The sequence below is a fragment of the Homalodisca vitripennis genome, chromosome 2, assembly GCF_021130785.1.
Source record: "Homalodisca vitripennis isolate AUS2020 chromosome 2, UT_GWSS_2.1, whole genome shotgun sequence".
Lineage (NCBI taxonomy): Eukaryota > Metazoa > Arthropoda > Insecta > Hemiptera > Cicadellidae > Homalodisca > Homalodisca vitripennis.
Genome location: NC_060208.1, coordinates 4,340,223 through 4,354,948, shown reverse-complemented (window position 1 = coordinate 4,354,948; position 14,726 = coordinate 4,340,223). Strand labels below are relative to the sequence as shown.

The 14,726-nt window shown below is 34.7% G+C and overlaps 1 long non-coding RNA gene across 1 annotated transcript; it reads right to left on the bottom strand.

The window, feature by feature from the left end:
* Positions 1-2,368: 2,368 nt before the first annotated feature.
* LOC124356098 lies at positions 2,369-14,501 on the bottom strand. The gene is made up of 2 exons (XR_006921793.1): positions 13,623-14,501; positions 2,369-2,516 (listed from the first exon to the last, which is right to left on the bottom strand). It is a non-coding gene; the product is annotated as an uncharacterized LOC124356098 (long non-coding RNA).
* Between the last annotated feature and the right edge of the window lie 225 nt (positions 14,502-14,726).

The following is a 14,726-nucleotide window of genomic DNA, read 5'->3' as shown; positions in this document are numbered from 1 at the left end:
GTTATTTTTGACGATGGAAGGATTGTGAAGGAAACAGGATTTTTCCAGGACATTTGCCATCGTTCAGTGAAACAAGAAATCAGTAACACTACGTTTCGAGATCTGCAATCTGATCTCTTCTTCAAGTGATCAGATCACTGAAGAAAAAATCGGGGAAATCGGGTTGGTAACACAACATCCTACAATGTTAAGACACTTTCACTGTTCTGCACTGAGCACTCAGATAGGCTTGGACGTGGTAGCTCAAAGCTCTATGTAGAGGCTGCTTATCAACATAGTTATGCATTCACTTCATATGTAACTTTAATGTGGATTTATGTTTAGCTCTGTACTGTGTCTACGCAGGTTGTGGAGGTACTGATAGCTCCGGTCACAGATGTCACAAGAATATGTCTTCTCAGGCATGCTTACTGACAGGTATTGACGTGTTGGCACATGTTATGACACGTCAGGTGACAACTCATGGGTACAATGCAAGTTCTTCTGGAAAAGTAAGAGTAATGTAACGAATTACCCTAATTAACACGGAAGAAGAATAATTTGGTAAATAATTATTGTACAAAGTGGTCAATACTACACTTGTTAAATTTCATTTGACCAATTATTTATTTATCAATACATATTTCATGCACACAAAATGTTAAAACATCATTAAAAGTGTTTACTTAATAAAACATTAAAATTATAGTCACTTAGAATGTGGAAGTAATTAATAAAAAAAAACATAGTTATATTTATAGATTATTTGTAAATTTAAAAACATAAATCCACTTGTCTGTTTGAAGGGACTGTGATATAAAAAAATAACAAGGTGTTGTCAATGTGATAATGATGAGGGGGGATGAAGCAGTATGGCGGGGCTGCGAGGGCCTGCCAAAGCTAGGTACGACCCTGAGTGCTACACATTTTTTTAGGAGTTTTGCAAGCATATGTTGAAAGTAAATAATAGTATACAAAAATTTACAAAGTGTAACATATTATATATTGTTTTTTCAGCAAAAACTATAGAATAAGAAAATAATAATTACAATTACTTACCTTTCTATGTTTAAAAGTTATTAACTGTTTTTTGGCAAAAAGGTTTTGTTTATTTTTTGACATTTAGCACAGCAGGGCACTTTACTATACTCACTCAAATAACAATCCAAAATTTACAAAATAAAGACAAATTTATTAGAAATAAAAAAATATATACAATCTGCACACTTACAGTACTTTATGTACAGGAACAAAAAATGTATTGTTTTTGAAAAGCCCTAAAAATCTGGGAAAGTGAAACAATTACTTCAAAAGATGAGTTTTATGATGGAAAAATTGAGACTGCATATGTATGAACTCATAATGCTGTTTTTCTGGTTTATTACTATAGAAAATACACTGATCAAAATCATTAATTAAGTATATTAGGTCATTTGCGGTAAATGTCGACATAACCTTGCGTAGCGAAAAGTTTATTTAAATTGTACTAAAGTTACAAGTACCATAGTTAAATAATCATTTTACACTAATGAGTTTATCCTCTTCTCTTCAGATCCATGATAAAATATAATAAAATTTGAAATTGAGTGTTTATAGCCTAACCAATAAAAAACTAATATTTATTTTATCATATTTTTACCCTACATCTACAGAATAATAATTAAACAAAACTGCAATATAAATATGTATTTTAAATAACACTTTAATTTGTATTGTTGAATTTAAAATATGTAATGTATTTTAACGTTTAACAAGTCTGCTTGATATTTGCCATGTATTATAATGGTTGCGTCCGAGTGCGTATTTCGGCTGGTAACAACACATCACTAGGGGAATAGAGCTAACCAAACTGTTATGTGTTAAACAGATCTGCATAACACCACTAGATACCACTAGTACATAAAACTATGAATTTGTATCAGAATAACTGAACAAGTTCATTCAAACTCCTTTAGATGTTACAATAGTAACAACAATAGTTCTCAGCTGTAGCAGACGAAAGTTGCAGTTCTCCCTCGTATAGAACCAAACTGCAAACATTGTGCTCCCTCGTTTGGCCCACTTTTCAAAGGCTTAAAAATTAAACCATACTGTTTCAAAAGTAATTAATATCAAAGCTTTAGTCTGGTGACAAAACTTGTTTGTAATTAACATATGGTGCTATTTAGTGTTATTACATACAGATTTCAACCTATTATAGTAAGTGCTGGATGTATTTGTGATTAAAAAGCTTACATGAAATACATATATAACTTTATCTACTTTATTTATGGTTAGGTTTCAAAAACTACTTTTAATCTTTGACCTAATGCTCATGCTATGACTGTCATGCTTTATGTCGGAGAGTGGCCAAACTGTGTAGGAGGGTAGTTAAGAGTGATACTCTACAATTTTATAGAAACATTTATTCCATATACAAAAATACCAATGTTGAGTGTCATCTGATGTTGGAGAAACGTTGCTGGATAATTCAACGTACCAGCACAGCTCCTTCCTGCCTTAGATCGGGTTGATATGACGAAGGCTTCAAATTAGCTCTAAAAATGATCAAATTCAAGTTTATTTATGAACTGTCTATATAGCAAAGTACATTATTATAAAATACAATAAATTGTGATTCGATGTAATTTTTCAGAAATTTTAATTCGAAATACAAATGTTTATGTGATATTTTCCAGTAAACTTCCACTCCACACAATACCATTTCCTTTAATGTTTATATGTGCCATTTCCTGTATTTGTTTCTAATACAGTACACACATTCATTGATTGGTAATGGTTTGTGATAAGTTTCAAAGGTTTCACACATTTTATTTTGTTAGTCTTTAAAAGCTTTATTAAAAAACGAAACTATGGAGAATATTTTACCATTTCGAGTATGGAATTCTATTTAATAAAAATCTAATAATTTACAAAACTACACAAAAATATGGCATTTTCAGTAGAATACACCACATTCTACCCAGCTCACCTGGTGTGGGACCTCTTTCATTGAGGTTTAATGGAATTTGGATTCAAACATACATAGATAAAGAATATATTTCTAGATACATCTACTGAACATAGACCAATGAACACAACAAGAATGATGGTAATTATGATTGTTAACCTGAGAGTGTTGCAAACACTGCCACTGAGACAACCTAATGCTAAAGTGCCTTTGTTTGCTTGTGGCTTTCACACATAAACTATTCCACCAATTGTATTGAAATTTTACATAGACATTCGTAGCATCCCTGGTTAGAATATAGGCTGATTCTAATTTCGAAAATACCTCCTGGCCAAGCCTCACCAGTCACTAAAATAGCAATAAGTCACATCTTGGTCTCCGAAGTTATCAATTGAAAGAGACCGTTAGATGTAATCAACTGTTTTGTGTAAACATTGTCTTATTCTTTGTTTAAAAGGTTATTTTTTGACGATGGAAGGATTGTGAAGGAAACAGGATTTTTCCGGACATTTGCCATCGTTCAGTGAAACAAGAAAACAGTAACACTACGTTTCGAGATCTGCAATCTGATCTCTTCTTCAGGTAAAGAACTAACCTAACACATAATTACAAACTAGTTAAAATAAACAAATCTTACTAAAGCGTTGTGGCACGCCTAAGTCAGGAATCACAACCTACATGTTGTTGTCAACTTCACTAACACTAAAGACATGCACTTAATACAAAACACTAATCATTAAAACTAAACTACGGAAATATAGGTCACAATAACGTCTTCACTCGTCTACTAACCACCTACGACCTGACCAGAGGGACTAGCCAATGACAATCGTGACGGCTGGCTAAAACAAGATGGCGGAAATACAAGGGAAGGGGAACAGGAATGGGCCCCTTTCGTTATTATTGGTTTCATGCGAGATGAACTTCTTAAAACCATATTGTGACTCCGCATTGGTTTATTACTAATATCCGATCCGTTTGATACTTTTGGTTTTCTCTTTAGTTCATTTTTTAGAATTGGCAACCAAAAGCGGCCTAATCTCGACTGATGGTTGACTGATTGGTTGGTCTGCCAATTTAATGTATGTTTGCCTCAATTAATTTTCCTTTTGAAGAATGTGGTTCCCGATGTATTATGTGGGCTTCATCCCAATTCATATGATGGTCTTCGGACCAACAATGGTGTGCAATTTTTGACTTTTCTGTGAAACCCTTTCTCGTGTTTTCTTTGTGTTCTTTTATCCTTACGTTTAGTGGTCTTTTTGTCTCGCCTATGTATTCCCTAATTGCAGCTACATTTTATACTGTAAACACAGTTTTTGGAATCCTGTGTGCCATTTTTTGGTTTTGTTTTTACGAGACTTTGTCTAAGAGTGTTGTGTGTTTTAAACGCGGTTCTAATGTTGTACTTTCTACCTACTCTTCTAATTTTCTTCCGATAATCCCGGCACATAAGGGATTGACATAAACGCAAATTTATCACAATTCTGTTTTTTTGACCTCAGGAATGATTCTTCTGGTTCGTTTGCACTTATTAATTACTAATTGAGGGTATCCATTGCTTCTGAGATCCGATTCAATTTTCTTAAATTCTTCTTTTAGTCCATCTTTATCTGAGCACAAGCTCTTGCTCTATCAAACAACGAGTAGGCTACTCCTTCTTTGACAGATTTTTGATGGTTGGATTGATAATTTAAATATTTTCCTGTGTGTGTTTATCTTTCGAAAAACAGTTGTCTTAAGGACATCCCTATCTCTTAATACACACACATCCAAAAAGGAAGCTTGTTTTGGACTTCCACTTCCATTGTGAGGCGGATGGAAGGAGAAAATACTATTAATGTGATTCAAAAAATTATTTAATTTAATGTCTCCATGAGAAAAAATAACAAAGGTATCATCCACATACCTCCACCAAATCTTCGGTTTGAACTGAGCTGAAGCCAAAGCTTTTCGCTCGAATTCTCCATAAAGATATTGGCGAAAAATAGGAGACAGTGGAGAACCCATTGCCATCCCCTCATCTTGACGGTAAATTTTACCCTCTAACTCAAAATAATTGCATTGAGTGCATAGTTCTAACAGTTCCATAATTACTGGCACGGGAAGTTTAGTTCTATCCTTTAATGTTTGGTCTTCTTTGAGACGTGATTTAATAATTCCGAGAGTTTCTGGAACTGGTACATTTGTAAATAGACTTTCGACATCAAAACTTACCAGTTTGTCAGTTTCAGTCAACTTTAGGGATTTTGACTTCTCTACGAAATCCCTGGAATTTTTGATGAAAGAGTCAGTTTTTCCTACCAATGGCGTTAAGATGTCCAAGAGGACTTTAGACAATTCCCTGCAAGGTGAATCACGAGAACTAATGATGGGGCCTAAGAGGGATGGTAGGTTTGTGGATTTTGGGAAGGCCATACATATGGGGGATTTTTTGAGTGGTGAGGAGTTAATTTAGATCTAAATTTATCTGAAAAAAATTCTTTATGTTTTCTTAAGGTGTTTGCTACTTTGCGTTCAAATGAATCAGTCGGGTCTTTATTTTAAAAAACTGTATATTTGCCAGTATTTAAAGTTTCCGCAATCTTTTCTTTATACGCTACTGAGTCAAGTACCACAGTAGCGTTGCCTTTGTCGGCAGGTAAGATTTTGACCGTGTCGTCTTTCCCAAGGATCGACCTGGCCTTTTTCCTCCTCTATTGTCAAATTGGGTTTTGTGGGAGGAATTTTTCTGAGTAAAAGACTGGCGTCACAACGAAACCCGGTCACCCTGTTCCTCAGGTAACTGTGAAACAGCCGACTCGATTCCAGTTACAAAATCCAGTGCCTTTACCGATTTTTGTGCCACAGAAAAATTTAAACCCTTGGATAAGACTGATATTTCCGCTTCATTCAGGATTTTTGAAGAGAGGTTGATTACATTTTTATTATTTGCATCCGTATTCACGTTGCCATCCTTAGGCAAATCACATTTTTTAGGCCTAATTTTTTTCCAGTTTTGGAGATTTTCTTTTTCTTATCTGTTTCAGAAACTTTTATACATCTATTTTGGATGCTTTCGAGAATTTTGTTGAATTCTGTACCGATCAGTGTTTTTAATTCAGTCTTTTTACACTCAATACTATTTTGGAGGAGGTATCTTTCACGATGATGATATGCAATTCTTTCTTTAAGTAAAGATTTTAGAAGCAGAAGACAAAATTTTAACTGGCTTTCCTACTATGAAATGGAGTTTTTAGAGTTAACCCTATAGGCATAAGGTCTTCAACCTTACATTTATGCAAGAAAGTTAAATGATTAATGTGTTTAGTTAATTTAAGATGCAAGCTCTCAAGGCCTTTTGATTTGTTTACTGGTTCCGGGTCCGTACCGAGAATCAATTCTTTGTTTAAAGGTTATTTTTGACGATGGAAGGATTGTGAAGGAAACAGGATTTTTCCGGACATTTGCCATCGTTCAGTGAAACAAGAAAACAGTAAAACACTACGTTTCGAGATCTGCAATCTGATCTCTTCTTCAGGTAAAGAACTAACCTAACACATAATTACAAACTAGTTTAAAATAAACAAATCTTACTAAAGCGTTGTGGCACGCCTAAGTCAGGAATCACAACCTACATGTTGTTGTCAACTTCACTAACACTAAAGACATGCACTTAATACAAAACTATACAAAACACTAATCATTAAAACTAAACTACGGAATATAGGTCACAATACGTCCTTCACTCGTCTACTAACCACCTACGACTGACCAGAGGGACTAGCCAATGACAATCGTGACGGCTGGCTAAAACAAGATGGCGGAAATACAAGGGAAGGGGAACAGAATGGGCCCTTTCGTTATTATTGGTTCATGCGAGATGAACTTCTTAAAACCATATTGTGACTCCGCATTGGTTTATTACTAATATCCGATCCGTTTGATACTTTTGGTTTTTCTCTTTAGTTTCATTTTTTTAGAATTGGCAACCAAAGCGGCCTAATCTCGACTGATGGTTGACTGATTGGTTGGTCTGCCAATTTAATGTATGTTGCCTCAATTAATTTTCCTTTTGAAGAAATGTGGTTCCCGATGTATTATGTGGGCTTCATCCCAATTCATATGATGGTCTTGGTCTTCGGACCAACAATGGTGTGCAATTTTTGACTTTTCTGTGAAACCCTTTCTCGTGTTTTCTTTGTGTTCTTTTATCCTTACGTTTAGTGGTCTTTTTGTCTCGCCTATGTATTCCCTATTGCAGCTACATTTTTATACTGTAAACACAGTTTTTGGAATCCTGTGTGCCATTTTTTTGGTTTTGTTTTTACGAGACTTTGTCTAAGAGTGTTGTGTGTTTAAACGCGGTTCTAATGTTGTACTTTCTACCTACTCTTCTAATTTTCTCCGATAATCCCGGGCACATAAGGGATTTGACATAAACGCAAATTTATCACAATTCTGTTTTTTTGACTCAGGAATGATTCTTCTGGTTCGTTTGCACTTATTAATTACTAATTGAGGGTATCGATTGCTTCTGAGATCCGATTCAATTTTCTTAAATTCTTCTTTTAGTCCATCTTTATCTGAGCACAAGCTCTTTGCTCTATCAAACAACGAGTAGGCTACTCCTTCTTTGACAGATTTTTTGATGGTTGGATTGATAATTTAAATATTTTCCTGTGTGTGTTATCTTCGAAAAACAGTTTGTCTTAAGGACATCCCTATCTCTTAATACACACACATCCAAAAAGGGAAGCTTGTTTTGGACTTCCACTTCCATTGTGAGGCGGATGGAAGGAGAAATACTATTAATGTGATTCAAAAAATTATTTAATTTAATGTCTCCATGAGAAAAAAATAACAAAGGTTATCATCCACATACCTCCACCAAATCTTCGGTTTGAACTGAGCTGAAGCCAAAGCTTTTTCGCTCGAATTCCTCCATAAAGATATTGGCGAAAATAGGAGACAGTGGAGAACCCATTGCCATCCCCTCATCTTGACGGTAAATTTTACCCTCTAACTCAAAATAATTGCATTGAGTGCATAGTTCTAACAGTTCCATAATTACTGGCACGGGAAGTTTTAGTTCTATCCTTTAATGTTTGGTCTTCTTTGAGACGTGATTTAATAATTCCGAGAGTTTCTGGAACTGGTACATTTGTAAATAGACTTTCGACATCAAAACTTACCAGTTTGTCACATTGTGCCGGGATTATCGGAGAAAATTAGAAGAGTAGGTAGAAAGTAAAACATTAGAACCGCGTTTAAAACACACAACACTCTTAGACAAAGTCTCGTAAAAACAAAAACCAAAAAATGGCACACAGGATTCCAAAACTGTGGTTTACAGTATAAAATGTAGCTGCAATAGGGAATACATAGGCGAGACAAAAAGACCACTAAACGTAAGGATAAAAGAACACAAAGAAAACACGAGAAAGGGTTTCACAGAAAAGTCAAAAATTGCACACCATTGTTGGTCCGAAGACCATCATATGAATTGGGATGAAGCCCACATAATACATCGGGAACCACATTTCTTCAAAAGGAAATTAATTGAGGCAACATACATTAAATTGGCAGACCAACCAATCAGTCAACCATCAGTCGAGATTAGGCCGCTTTGGTTGCCAATTCTAAAAAAAATGAACTAAGAGAGAAAACCAAAAGTATCAAACGGATCGGATATTAGTAATAAACCAATGCGGAGTCACAATATGGTTTTAAGAAGTTCATCTCGCATGAACCAATAATAACGAAAGGGCCCATTCCTGTTCCCCTTCCCTTGTATTTTCCCGCCATCTTGTTTTAGCCAGCCGTCACGATTGTCATTGGCTAGTCCCTCTGGTCAGTCGTAGGTTGGTTTAGTAGAACGAGTGAAGACGTATTGTGACCTATATTCCGTAGTTTAGTTTTAATGATTAGTGTTTTGTATAGTTTTGTTATTAAGTGCATGTCTTTAGTGTTAGTGAAGTTGACAACAACATGTAGGTTGTGATTCCTGACTTAGGCGTGCCACAACGCTTTAGTAAGATTTGTTTATTTTAACCTAGTTTGTAATTATGTGTTAGGTTAGTTCTTTACCTGAAGAAGAGATCAGATTGCAGATCTCGAAACGTAGTGTTACTGTTTTCTTGTTTCACTGAACGATGGCAAATGTCCGGAAAAATCCTGTTTTCCTTCACAATCCTTCCATCGTCAAAAATAACCTTTAAACAAAGAATTGATTCTCGGTACGGACCCGGAACCAGTAAACAAATCAAAGGCCTTGAGAGCTTGCATCTTAAATTAACTAAACACATTAATCATTTAAACTTTCTTGCATAAATGTAAGGTTGAAGACCTTATGCCTATAGGGTTAACTCTAAAAACTCCATTTCATAGTAGGAAAGCCAGTAAAATTTTGTCTTCTGCTTCTAAATCTTTACTTAAAGAAAGAATTGCATATCATCATCGTGAAAGATACCTCCTCCAAAATAGTATTGAGTGTAAAAAGACTGAATTAAAAAACACTGATCGGTACAGAATTCAACAAAATTCTCGAAAGCATCCAAAATAGATGTATAAAAGTTTCTGAAACAGATAAGAAAAGAAAATCTCCAAACTGGAAAAAAATTAGGCCTAAAAAATGTGATTTGCCTAAGGATGGCAACGTGAATACGGATGCAAATAATAAAAATGTAATCAACCTCTCTTCAAAAATCCTGAATGAAGCGGAAATATCAGTCTTATCCAAGGGTTTAAATTTTTCTGTGGCACAAAAATCGGTAAAGGCACTGGATTTTGTAACTGGAATCGAGTCGGCTGTTTCACAGTTACCTGAGGAACAGGGTGACCGGTTTCGTTTGTGACGCCAGTCTTTTACTCAGAAAAATTCCTCCCACAAAACCCAATTTGACAATAGAGGAGAAAAAGGCCAGGTCGATCCTTGGGAAAGACGACACGGTCCAAAATCTTACCTGCCGACAAAGGCAACGCTACTGTGGTACTTGACTCAGTAGCGTATAAAGAAAAGATTGCGGAAACTTTTAAATACTGGCAAATATACAGTTTTAAATAAAGACCCGACTGATTCATTTGAACGCAAAGTAGCAAACACCTTAAGAAAACATAAAGAATTTTTTTCAGATAAATTTAGATCTAAATTAACTCCTCACCACTCAAAAATCCCCCATATGTATGGCCTTCCCAAAATCCACAAACCTACCATCCCTCTTCGGCCCATCATTAGTTCTCGTGATTCACCTTGCAGGGAATTTGTCTAAAGTCCTCTTGGACATCTTAACGCCATTGGTAGGAAAAACTGACTCTTTCATCAAAAATTCCAGGGATTTCGTAGAGAAGTCAAAATCCCTAAAGTTGACTGAAACTGACAAACTGGTAAGTTTTGATGTCGAAAGTCTATTTACAAATGTACCAGTTCCAGAAACTCTCGGAATTATTAAATCACGTCTCAAAGAAGACCAAACATTAAAGGATAGAACTAAACTTCCCGTGCCAGTAATTATGGAACTGTTTAGAACTATGCACTCAATGCAATTATTTTGAGTTAGAGGGTAAAATTTACCGTCAAGATGAGGGGATGGCAATGGGTTCTCCACTGTCTCCTATTTTCGCCAATATCTTTATGGAGGAATTCGAGCGAAAAGCTTTGGCTTCAGCTCAGTTCAAACCGAAGATTTGGTGGAGGTATGTGGATGATACCTTTGTTATTTTTTCTCATGGAGACATTAAATTAAATAATTTTTTGAATCACATTAATAGTATTTCTCCCTCCTTCCATCCGCCTCACAATGGAAGTGGAAGTCCAAAACAAGCTTCCCTTTTGGATGTGTGTGTATTAAGAGATAGGGAGTGTCCTTAAGACAACTGTTTTTCGAAAGATAACACACACAGGAAAATATTTAAATTATCAATCCAACCATCAAAAATCTGTCAAAGAAGGAGTAGCCTACTCGTTGTTTGATAGAGCAAAGAGCTTGTGCTCAGATAAAGATGGACTAAAAGAAGAATTTAAAGAAAATTGAATCGGATCTCAGAAGCAATCGATACCCTCAATTAGTAATTAATAAGTGCAAACGAACCAGAAGAATCATTCCTGAGTCAAAAAAACAGAATTGTGATAAATTTGCGTTTATGTCAATCCCTTATGTGCCGGGATTATCGGAGAAAATTAGAAGAGTAGGTAGAAAGTACAACATTAGAACCGCGTTTAAAACACACAACACTCTTAGACAAAGTCTCGTAAAAACAAAACCAAAAAATGGCACACAGGATTCCAAAAACTGTGTTTACAGTATAAAAATGTAGCTGCAATAGGGAATACATAGGCGAGACAAAAAGACCACTAAACGTAAGGATAAAAGAACACAAAGAAAAACACGAGAAAGGGTTTCACAGAAAAGTCAAAAATTGCACACCATTGTTGGTCCCGAAGACCATCATATGAATTGGGATGAAGCCCACATAATACATCGGGAACCACATTTCTTCAAAAGGAAATTAATTGAGGCAACATACATTAAATTGGCAGACCAACCAATCAGTCAACCATCAGTCGAGATTTAGGCCGCTTTGGTTGCCAATTCTAAAAAATGAACTAAAGAGAAAACCAAAAGTATCAAACGGATCGGATATTAGTAATAAACCAATGCGGAGTCACAATATGGTTTTTAAGAAGTTCATCTCGCATGAACCAATAAATAACGAAAGGGCCCATTCCTGTTTCCCCTTCCCTTGTATTTCCGCCATCTTGTTTTAGCCAGCCGTCACACGATTGTCATTGGCTAGTCCCTCTGGTCAGTCGTAGGTGGTTAGTAGACGAGTGAAGACGTATTGTGACCCTATATTCCGTAGTTTTAGTTTCAATGATTAGTGTTTTGTATAGTTTTGTATTAAGTGCATGTCTTTAGTGTTAGTGAAGTTGACAACAACATGTAGGTTGTGATTCCTGACTTAGGCGTGCCACAACGCTTTAGTAAGATTTGTTTTATTTTAACCTAGTTTGTAATTATGTGTTAGGTTAGTTCTTTACCTGAAGAAGAGATCAGATTGCAGATCTCGAAACGTAGTGTTACTGTTTTCTTGTTTCACTGAACGATGGCAAATGTCCGGAAAAATCCATTGTCTTATGACAGCACAACCATATGTTTAATTAATTTAACAAATATTTTGTTTACATTTGTAGTGTAAAAGCATAGAGTAAGCTTGATAGTAATAACACTTCTGATTTCAACCTTTCTGCAACATTAAGCACATTAAAAGAATATCACGATAAGAAAATTAAAAATTTAGTAAAAATACACTTTTAACTGTACATTTGGGTAAATGTTAAGTATGCAGTACTTCGCCAATACTGCAATACAGATATAAAAGGCCAAGTTACTATATATTTTAGTAAAAATACACTTTTAACTGTACATTTGGGTAAATGTTAAGTATGCAGTACTTCGTCAATACTGCAATACAGATATAAAAGGCCAAGTTACTATATATTTTAGTAAAAATACACTTTTAACTGTACATTTGGGTAAATGTTAAGTATGCAGTACTTCATCAATACTGCAATACAAATATAAAAGGCCAAGTTACTATATAACTTTTCAATAAATTATAGACTGTTATAAAACAAATCTTAGTTGATTTTTGATAGGCTTCTCAGACCAGTGTATGTGTTTTTTTTTTTCTTGACAGGGAAATAAGGCAAAATAAAAAGTAAAACAAATACTAAGATTGGAGTAAATTACAATATACACTTTTTGAAAGATTTTCTTGATCATGACAACTAGGAAAACTCAACATTGGCACTGAAAATATAATTAATTCAAACCAGAAGTACTAACACACGTACAAAGCCTACAAACTTGTGTGTGAAGCTGCGGGTAACTGCAAGTGGGATCACAAAGCAACACACCGGACACTAAATGCAATTTTTTAATTACATGAAATTGTCGAAGGAAACAATAACCTCGCTTAAAATTGTTTATTTATACTATCATTACCTTGTCAACCGAAGAAATGTATATTTATAGATCTGCGAACAGCAAGAGAGGCTGGTTCTGAAAATGTTAAGTATTTAAATTCATATATAGGTTGATACAAAAAAATTCATTGCTTCAGCCAAATAATCTCTTGAAGAAAGGTTGCTTTGTGAAATGTACTTTTAGGTTAATAGCAAATACAACTTGGCATATACAAAAATTATTGAAGAAGCCCTGAAAGAAGATGTTCTGCAACTGTAAATGTTCTAATGACAAACCTAGTTTGTGATACATCATTAGAGAAGGACATAAAATTAAGAATTCTGGTATAAAGCAGAAATCTTTATTAATTTTCTATGCATCAAGTGTAAAATTCCAATTAAGAACGTACTTAATCAGGATTTATATTTTTAAATATATCAAATTAAAGTTTTGAACTTAAATCTCTAGAAAAAACCTCTGGTTTATTGCAGAACTCTTAATTCTAATAATTTCATTACCAATGATGTATTACAAAGGAAAGTCTGTTATTTTAAAACCGCTACTTCATTCGTTTGGGGACATCTTGTCAAAATTGTAATGTGTCAAAAAGTGAAAGTTTTTTTTTTATAGAAATATTTTTTCTTTTCTTTTCTTTCAAAAATTAAGAATGATAGACTTGTACATGATGAATATTGAATTTTCACAACAGTAATGATTTAATACACTGCATAAACTGGTTTACTCACATATCATCATGTCATTCCCAATGTAGTTGTGATGTCAATTCCATGCCTTCGTACTGCGTGGATCCTCAAGTGGTTCTTCTGGCGTGCCCGGTACGGGCAGACGGTACAGGCATACCGGGGTGCCTTCCCTCCACACTCCAGGCGGCGGTGGCGGTACAGACTCTCTACATGGCGGTGGTACCGTCTATCACACTCAGTACACTGATACATCGCCAGACCTACACAACATGTTGTCTCCACTTTAGTTACAACATAGGAAAATATTTACAAATTTCCTCCTCAGAGATGTGACTGTTACCAAAATCATGTTCCAGATTTGAATATTACTACTTAATTGATGAGTAAGTACCACAATAATTAGAGTTTATAAAAATTGTCATGTTTTATAATCCATTATGAGCACAATTGGGATATTTTACATTCTACCCAGATAAAACATTATTTTATTTTATATTATTGATTATATTAATTTACTGTTGTGTAAACTCACTTACTCTTCATTCCATTATCAATTAGATTATAAAATTAGTGATTTAAGACATTAAGTTCTACAAAAGTCCTTTAAATTGTTAATTAAAATAAATAGAAAAACAATTTTCCAAGTGTTATTATTGTCTTAAAATATTTTATAAAGTTAAGCAGAACACCATACAAGAAATTCTTTGTTTGAAGTATATTTTTGATGATGGAAGGATTCTTAACGAAACACAAGTTTTAATTTGTGATTTTTTTGTGAGGGAAAAAATGTCCATTCCTGTCCCCTTTCCTTTTTATTCCTGCCATCTTGTTCCTGCCACGATGATTGCCATTTGCTATTGGCCTCTGGTCAGTCGTAGGTGGTTGGTAGACGAATGCAGACGTATTGTGACCTGTATTCTGTAGTTCAGTTTCAATGATTAGTGTTGTGTGTATAGTTTTTTATTAAGTTCATGTTTTAGAGTTAGTGAAGTTGACACTAACTCTAAATCACAACATGGTGGTTGTGATTCCTGACTTAGGCATGTCACAACGCTTTGGTATGATTTGTTTATTTTAACCTAGTTTGTAATTATGTATTAGGTTAGTTATTTACCTGAAGAAGAGATCAGATTGCAGATCTCAAAA